This window comes from Phyllobates terribilis, unplaced genomic scaffold (genome assembly GCF_046119375.1).
Source record: "Phyllobates terribilis strain yellow unplaced genomic scaffold, ASM4611937v1 Scaffold_12__6_contigs__length_324123572, whole genome shotgun sequence".
Taxonomy (NCBI): Eukaryota; Metazoa; Chordata; class Amphibia; order Anura; family Dendrobatidae; genus Phyllobates; species Phyllobates terribilis.
Window position 1 is genome coordinate 285440528 of NW_027362772.1, and position 9584 is coordinate 285450111.

General features: G+C 51.8%; 1 pseudogene; it reads left to right on the forward strand.

Annotated features, from left to right (window-relative positions):
- Positions 1-8986, forward strand: part of LOC141171805 (uncharacterized) — a 179116-nt pseudogene extending 170130 nt beyond the window's left edge.
- Positions 8987-9584: the final 598 nt, after the last annotated feature.

Below are 9584 nucleotides of genomic sequence, written 5' to 3' on the forward strand. Positions count from 1 at the left end.
AGTCTGTCTATGGACCAGCTTGCCCGCTCACCTGGGAGCGCTTCTCCGCTACCTGCCTGCTTGCCAGCCCGGAGGCTCCGTTGTCACGTGCTGTGACCACCAGCTATCTCAGAGACTCTTGCCCACTCACCTGGGAGCGCATCTCCGTTACCTGCCTGCTTGCCAGCCCGGAGGTCCCGTTGTCACGTGCGGTGACCACCAGCTATTCCAGAGACTCTTGCCCGCTCACCTGGGAGCGCTTCTCCGTTACCTACCTGCCTGCCAGCCCGGAGGTTCCGCCGTCACGTGCCGTGACCACCTGCTATTCCAGAGACTCTCGCTTGCTCACCTGGGAGCACACATCTACCATCTGCCTGCTAGCCTACCCGGAGGCTCCGCCATCACAGGTCGTACCTACCCCTTACCCAGAGACTGCCCTGATCACTTGCCGTAACTCCCTGTCCGTTCACCCAGAGACTGCCACCCGCTCCCTTACAAGGGCCGCCCCCTTGTATAGTAGCTCAGAGGTTCCGCCTCCCAGACCCGTTACAGTTTGCTCGGGCCATGGAACCCGGTGGCACCCAAGCTCCCTCGCTCTCGGACCTCTGTCTTGAACTGTCCCGTCAGAGGTCCCAACAGGAGGCCATCCTGGGTCACCTGCGGAATGTTAATACTCGCCTGAACACTCTGTCTGATCCACCAACAACCTCCGCCAGTGCCATATCTTGCAATCCGGCAGCTCCGCTGCCCACTAATACTATGGTATCCTACCCCGGACCCCGGCTCTCTGCACCTCCTCTCTTCGGAGGCGACCCCGTCCAGGCTCGGGGCTTCATAAATCAGTGCACCCTGCACTTTGAACTTTTGTCCCATCAGTTTAATTCCGACCGGGCCAAAATTGCCTTTATCATGTCCCATCTCACCGGGGAGGCCCTGGCCTGGCTAAATCCTCTATGGGAGAGAGGAGACCCCCTGGTGTCCAACTTGCCTGCTTTTCTCTCGGCTTTCCGGAAAGTCTTCGACGAACCCGGACGGAAGACCTCATCCGCATCCTCTCTGCTACGCCTCCGTCAGGAGGGTCTCACCGTGGGCCAATATGCCATACGGTTCCGCACCCTTGCCTCGGAGCTGGCCTGGGATAACGACGCTCTGGTATCCGTCTTCTGGGAGGGTCTGTCCGGTCGTATTAAAGATGAACTTGCTGGTCGGGACATTCCTACCTCTCTCGATGATCTAATAACCCTTGCCACCCGGATTGACCTACGGTTCCAGGAGCGTGCCAAAGAGGTCACCCGTGAGAGAAGGATTCCACGTTTAGCTCCTACTTTCCAGAGACCCGTCATTCCCTCCATCTCTCCCCAGGTACACTCTCCTGAGCCTATGCAGGTCGACCAGACCAAGATGGTCAAAACCCGTCAGGACTCACGCCGTGCCGAGGGGAGCTGCTTCTACTGTGGCAGTAAGGAGCACCGGATCCGTGCCTGCCCGGAGAGGTCGGGAAACGCCTGTGTCTAGGTTCGCTCAGAGAGGTCCACCTAGACAAGAATAAATCCTCTCCATCCCTGCTGTTGTCAGTTTCGATCATCTACGGGGAGAACCGTTATTTCGAACTAGCCCAACTTGACTCTGGAGCAGCCGGGAACCTTATTTCACAGTCCTTGGTTGAGAAATACCGCATCCCCACCAAACCTCTGGCTGTACCCTTGTCTGTCGCTGCCGTGGATGGGGGCCTCTTACCTCGCCCCATTCAACTCATCACCGAATCCATTACCCTGCAGGTGGGAATGCTGCATTCTGAAAGTATCTCCTTTCATGTTCTGCCTGGACTCTCTCACGCCCTCTTGCTAGGTCTGCCCTGGCTCCAGAGACATGCACCCGTGCTAGACTGGCAAACCGGAGAGGTCCTTCGCTGGGGACAAGACTGTCATAAAACCTGCCTGGTTCCCGTCCATCCCGTCCGTCCCTCTCCTACCCCAGCTAATCTACCTGGACTTCCGATTCCTTATTGGTCTTTTGCAGATGTCTTTAATAAAAAGGAGGCAGAGACATTACCACCACATAGACCATACGACTGTCCCATCGATCTGCTACCCGGTACTACTCCTCCCCGTGGGCGTATCTATCCTTTATCCGCTGCTGAAACCCGGTCAATGTCCGAATATATTGAGGAGAATCTGGCCAGAGGATTCATCCGGAAATCTACCTCCCCGGCGGGAGCAGGCTTCTTTTTCGTCAAAAAGAAGGACGGCTCTCTCCGTCCCTGTATAGACTATAGAGGCCTAAACCTGATCACGGTGAAGAATAAGTACCCCCTTCCGCTCATTCCAGAATTATTTGATCGCCTGAGGGGGGCTAGGATCTTCACCAAACTGGACCTTCGTGGGGCGTACAACCTGGTTCGTATTCGTCAGGGGGATGAATGGAAGACGGCATTCAACACCCGGGACGGCCACTATGAATACCTGGTAATGCCCTTTGGTCTCTGTAACGCTCCTGCCGTCTTTCAAGAGTTGGTCAATGACATCTTCCGGGACCTTCTCTACTCCTGCGTAGTGGTGTACCTGGACGACATCTTGGTCTTCTCTCCGGATCTCCAGACTCACCGGAGGGACGTTCGTCAGGTCCTGCTCAGGATAAGGCAGAACCATCTCTACGCTAAATTTGAGAAGTGCCTCTTTGAGCAGACCTCGCTTCCGTTTCTGGGCTACATTATCTCTCAGACCGGCCTACAAATGGATCCTGAGAAACTGTCTGCCATCGAGAAATGGCCCCGACCGGAGGGGTTGAAGGCCATTCAGCGATTCCTGGGCTTCGCCAACTACTACCGCCTCTTCATACCACACTTCTCTTCCCGGACGGCCCCAATTTCTGCGCTCACCCGTAAAGGTACTAATCCCAAAGAGTGGCCACCCGAAGCAGAGGAGGCCTTTCTTTCCCTTAAACAGGCCTTCTCTTCCGCCCCGGTGCTGCATCGCCCAGATGGCAACAAACAGTTCTTCCTGGAAGTTGACGCCTCCTCCTCTGGAGCCGGAGCGGTACTTACTCAAAAATCATCTTCCGGGAGGATGGTAACTTGTGGCTTCTTCTCTAAACTCTTCTCCTCCTCTGAGCGCAACTATTCCATAGGAGACCGAGAGTTATTGGCCATCAAACTGGCATTGGAGGAGTGGCGTTACCTGCTCGAGGGGGCTCTTCACCCAGTAATAATTTACACTGACCACAAGAACTTGGCTTACCTCCAGCATGCCCAGAGACTTAACCCGCGCCAAGCCCGGTGGTCCTTGTTTTTTGCTCGTTTTGATTTTGTCCTTCATTTTCGCCCGGCTGACAAAAACGTCAAGGCGGACGCCTTGTCTCGGTCCTTTCTGGTGTCTGATCTCGAGGAGGATCCGAAACATATCATCGATCCCGCCAGAGTAATGCAGGTGGCTCCCGTGAGTCTAAATCGTCTTCCTCCTGGTAAGACGTTCGTACCAGTACCTGATCGGGAGAAGATCCTACACTGGGGTCATTCGTCTAAACTAGCTGGCCACGCCGGTCAGAAAAAGACCCTCCAGCTTATTACCCGGCACTACTGGTGGCCTAACCTGCACAAGGATGTAATAGACTTTGTTTCTGCCTGTGTGTCCTGCGCCCGCAACAAAGTTCCGAGACACCTGCCGGCCGGCCGTCTCCTACCTCTGCCAGTACCTGCTGCCCCCTGGCAGCATATAGCGATGGACTTCATTACTGATCTACCCGTCTCTGCCGGTTGTACGGTCATTTGGGTGGTCGCTGACCGCTTCTCCAAGATGGCTCACTTCATTCCACTGCCAGGTCTTCCGTCTGCACCCGAGCTGGCTAAAGACTTTATCCGCCACATCTTCCGTCTTCATGGCCTGCCCCGTCACATCGTGTCGGATCGTGGGGTACAGTTCACTTCCCGTTTCTGGAGAGCCACTTGTAAATTGCTGGACGTCACCCTGGACTTCTCCTCCGCTTACCACCCACAGTCTAATGGTCAAGTGGAGCGGATCAATCAGAACCTGACCAGTTACCTTCGGCACTTCGTTAATGCCCACCATTCTGACTGGGTGGATCTCCTGCCATGGGCCGAATTCTCGTACAACAATCACGAGAGCGAGTCTTCCTCCAAATCCCCGTTTTTTGTAGTCTACGGTCAGCATCCTCGGATCCCGTTTCCCGTCTCCACCTCGGCGGACAATCCGGCTGCGGAATCTCTTGTTAACAAATTTTCCTCCATATGGGAGAATACCCGGTCCGCACTCCTTCTGTCATCCGAGCGTATGAAAAGACACGCTGACAAAAAACGTCTGGACCCTCCTCAATTCCGCCCTGGGGATAAAGTCTGGCTCTCGTCCAAATATGTCCGGCTCAAGATCCCTTCCTATAAGTTAGGGCCTCGGTTCATCGGCCCACTGGAGGTCATCAGTCAGATCAACCCGGTGGCCTATAAATTGAAACTCCCGGCCAACTTACGGATCCCTAACTCCTTCCATGTGTCTCTCCTCAAACCTGTGGTGCTTAACTCTTTTTCCAAGTCTACAGGTACGCCTCCTGCTCCGGTTTCTGCTGAGGACGAGTTTGAGGTAGAGAACATTCTTGCCACCAAAAGGGTAAGAGGAAAGACCTTTTTTCTGGTAGATTGGAAGGGGTTTGGTCCTGAGGAGAGAACGTGGGAGCCCCGGGAGAACATCCATGCCCCTCTCATCCTAGCTAAATTTCTGTCTGGCCTAAAAAAGGGGGGGCCTAAAGGGGGGGGTACTGTAGCGCTGGCGTCCCTGCCCTCTGCTAGGCAGGGACGCTGCTCCCCTCACCGCTCTGCTCCGTGCCCGGCGTCCTCTCCCCGCTCTGCTGTCAGCGCGCGCTCCTTCCCGGCGTCCTCCTCCCGCTCTGCTCTCAGCGCGCGCTCCTTCCCGGCCCCTGTGCTTAGGGCGCGCGCGCGCTCCCCTCCTCTTAAAGGGGCCGCGCGCGCCGTCCTAAGGAGTCCCCGGCCAATGGCCGGAGGACTTCATCATATATAAGGCACCTCCTCCAAAATGGAGGTGCCCGAGCAATGTTGTTTGCACCTGTGTCTCACCTGTGCTTCAGCCCTCAGGTCCCGTTGCCAGTTACCTGCCAGTTACCTGCCAGTTACCTGCCAGTTTCCTGCCAGTTTCCTGCTAGTTACCTGCCTGATTCCTGCCTGAATACTTGTTACCTGCCTGCCTGCCTGAGGTCCGACGGTCTGCCTTACAACTCCGGTCAGTCTGTCTAAGGACCAACTTGTCCGCTCACCTGGGAGCGCACATCAGCTACCTGCCTGCTTGCCTGAGGTCCGACGGTCCGCCTTACAACTCCGGTCAGTCTGTCTATGGACCAGCTTGCCCGCTCACCTGGGAGCGCTTCTCCGCTACCTGCCTGCTTGCCAGCCCGGAGGCTCCGTTGTCACGTGCTGTGACCACCAGCTATCTCAGAGACTCTTGCCCGCTCACCTGGGAGCGCATCTCCGTTACCTGCCTGCTTGCCAGCCCGGAGGTCCCGTTGTCACGTGCGGTGACCACCAGCTATTCCAGAGACTCTTGCCCGCTCACCTGGGAGCGCTTCTCCGTTACCTACCTGCCTGCCAGCCCGGAGGTTCCGCCGTCACGTGCCGTGACCACCTGCTATTCCAGAGACTCTCGCTTGCTCACCTAGGAGCACACATCTACCATCTGCCTGCTAGCCTACCCGGAGGCTCCGCCATCACAGGTCGTACCTACCCCTTACCCAGAGACTGCCCTGATCACTTGCCGTAACTCCCTGTCCGTTCACCCAGAGACTGCCACCCGCTCCCTTACAAGGGCCGCCCCCTTGTATAGTAGCTCAGAGGTTCCGCCTCCCAGACCCGTTACACACAGATAGGCTACTCCACTGACTAACACACTCTGCAATAGGCCAAAAAGGATTAGCTTTGCTAGATTCAGCCAAATGCTGTGAAAAAAACTTGCACAGCACTGGCACAGACCTGCCTGGCAAAAACTGATAGGAACTGATGTAACCTAGTCCTGAAAAGGACTCCAATTACAATTAGTCTTTACTCCCACAATCTATCTATTTAAGAGCACAGACCTGCTTGATAAAAGTCGTAGGAAATGCTGTAACCTAGTCCTTAAAAGGACTGCAATCACAACTATTCCCTACCCCCAAGCTATCTGTATATTTGTGCGAAAATTGGCTTGAAATTAACAAGGTATAGCGCACACAGCAACAGCGGTGCCGTCTAACACGCAGCTGCAGCAGTGAGAAAATGGTGGCGACAGGGATAATGGCTTGGTCTTATAGGGCAAGGACATGTGACATATACTGCCAATCACACATGCCCTTGCTTGTGTGAAAAAAAGCACTTCGCTCCGTGTGTGCACTGCTGATAGGCTGACAGATTGCACCTCCCCACTGCAAATGCGGGAAAGAGATAAAAAAATGGAGATCTTCATTGTTCCTGCAGAGATCCATCCCCTGCCCCTCCCCCCGCCCCGCTGTACACTCAAACTGCGTATTAACATTAATTTTCATCATTAGTGAGAAAAAATCCAGTTATGATTTTGGTGCACGAACAGTTATCGAACATAACCTCGAACAGCCGAATTTTTCTCAAATTGTTCGTGTTCGCCGACCGGCTCGAACACCGCCCAAAACAGCTCGAATTTGAGATTGGCGAACAGTTCGAGTAGAACAACGCTCATCTCTACACATGAACACATATCTCCAGCACCTTCCCAAAAAATGTTCTAGAGATCCGTTCCCCGTGTGTCGTGTGTGTTTTCCATGTTGTAGTTGTGTGCGTTACGTGTGCTGCACCTGGATCACATGGATGGACTTCTGGGAGTCAGCACTACAATCGATAATCACAGGAGTCGGTGCTGAACGCTGCCCTCATCATGGTTCTCTACTGGCACTGTGCTCAGCACCAGCAGGGACCATGATGGGGGGTTAGTAGTGTGTCCCCACCTGTAAAAATTAAGAATAAATTAATAGCAATCATTATGTCTCTTGTCTCCGGTATGTCTGGAAACTGTCATCACTCCTACCGGAGAAACCGATAAGTTAGTTAGTCACCCTGTAGTGATGGCTCCCCTGTGTCTGTGTACCTAAAGCCCCCCATCTCGCATAGCGAGATCACTAGCGAGATCGCTGCTATGTCACGGTTTTGGTGACGCAACAGCGACCTCACCAGCGATGTCGCTATGTGTGACACTTTGCAACGATCAGACCCCTGCTGTGAGGTCGCTGATCGCTGAAAAGTGTCCTGGACCATTTTTTGGTCGTTGCCCTCCCGCTGGTCAGCACACATCGCTGTGTGTGACCAGCGGGACCAGCGATCAGGCTGGTAACCATGATAAACAGCGGGTTACTAGGGGCACACGCGCACCTAGTAACCCGTTGTTTATCATGGTTACGAGCCTGCTAAAGTGAGCGGTAACCTCCCGCTCACTGTAGCAGTGTGGTAACCATGATAAACAACGGGTTACTAGGTGCGCGTGTGCCCCTAGTAACCCGATGTTTACCATGGTTACCAGCCTGCTCCTGCTTCAGCAGGCTCGTAACCAGGAGCAGGACATCGTGGAAAGATTCTTTCCACGATGTCGCTGCTCCCCTGATCGTTGGTGAGCCTGCCTGTTTGACAGCTCACCAGCGACCACATAGCGACGCAACAACGATCCCTGACAGGTCGTATCGTTGTCGGGATCGTTGCAGCATCGCTAAGTGTGACGGGGCCTTAATTTTGGCTTGACCATGAGATCAGCATGCACACAGATCAGATTGAAAAGGTCACTGATGTGTGAACTCTAGAGCAAACATCGTAGGCAAACACAGACACGAAATGAAAACAATAGAATTGATGTGTGAACTCAAGAGCAAACAAAAGCTGAAAAAAAACCTACTAAAATGTGTGTCCAAACCCCCCCCCCCAAAAAAAAAAAAATAATAAAAAAAGCGCCCATTGCTGGAATAGTATTTTGTAGTAAAGTCAGTAATTTTTTACAGAGTAATCAATAATGGAGAATTACTGTTGGCTTGTATTTCTTTCTCTGGCTTTTCTAATTATATATTTTTCCTTTTCAGGTTTTTGCCCACAGGAGAGAGCTATACATCACTGCACCTCCAATTTCGGGTTGGTAAGTCCACCATTTCCAGAATTGTGAGGTGCACATGTAGCGTCATCTGGCAGAAGTTGCAGCCCATTGTGATGCCTTCCCCAACCGAGGAGACTTGGCTGCAGGTCGCAGCAGGCTTTGAAACTGTGGCCAATTTCCCCAACTGCATAGGTGCTGTTGATGGCAAACATGTCAGAGTTCAGCAGCCACCACAATCAGGATCACGCTTCTTTAATTATAAGAAGTATTTTTCCGTGGTCCTGATGGCGGTGGCTAATGCACATTATAAATTTGTTACCATCGACGTTGGTGCTTATGGGAGTACAGGGGACTCTTGGGTGTTTAGATCACCACAGATTGGGCTGCAAATTCTTCAAGATGGCGGAACACTCCCAGCCCCAAGACCTTTGCCGGGTTCCACACATCCAGTTCCTTTTGTGATGGTATCGGATGAGGCATTTCCCTTACACACCAATCTGCTGCGCCCATACCCACGAAGGGCACTGGATGACCGGAGGAGGATTTTTAATTATCGGCTGAGTCGTGCACGCAGATATGTGGAATGCACCTTCGGAATCATGTGTAGTCAGTGGAGGATCTTTCACACTGCCATCCAGTTGGATACGGACACCGTTGACACTGTAATTAAGGCATGCTGTGTACTCCACAACTATGCTCGTGAATACAGCACTGAGCAAGATGAGGAGTCACAGCTGTGTGAATTAATTCCAGTTGTCAACTGTGGTCAGGGAAGGCCATCCAACTCTGGTGCCAGAGTGCGAGAAACTTTCGCTGACTACTTCATGAGTGCTGAAGGTGCCGTGCACTGGCAATACTCCTATGCTGGTGTTCAGCAGCCTGACCAGCAGAGAAGATCTGATCAACAGTAAAGAAGAACTTCCTGTCTTCATTTTTTTTACTATAAAATGTTTACAATTTTTTTTTTAAATAATAAATATATTTTGTTAAAATTTTAATTTGTCTCCAATTTTTCTTGAATTCACACCTTCTACGTATTGTTTTAGGACCATACGTCAACGCAAAAGTGAACAACCCACAAGTATCAGTGCCTGGAAATTAGCGTTACTACTTAGAGCGCTCTTCCCAAGTACTGTCTGCTAAAGTCATCCCTCATCATTGTTATTTACTTGTGAAAAGAGCAGAACTAGCAAAAAACAGTGTTGAGAGTAGTATCCATCCAAAACTTCTTTGTGGTCAAAAATATCAAAGCATATTTCTAATTTAAAAACGACTGTAGACAGTCGACCACACACGTAGAGTAGTTGAAAAAAAATAAACATTTAGAGTTCCTATGACCTGCGCTATTGTGAGCGCAGATCGGGGGAACACTTTTTCAGTTAAACCAAATCCAACCACATATACACTTGAAAAGTAAAATTAACACATAGATTAACCAATTTTGTTTTAATAAATAAAATAGAATAACTTTAAATATTTTTTAAACAGAAAACAAGAAACTTTTGAGAA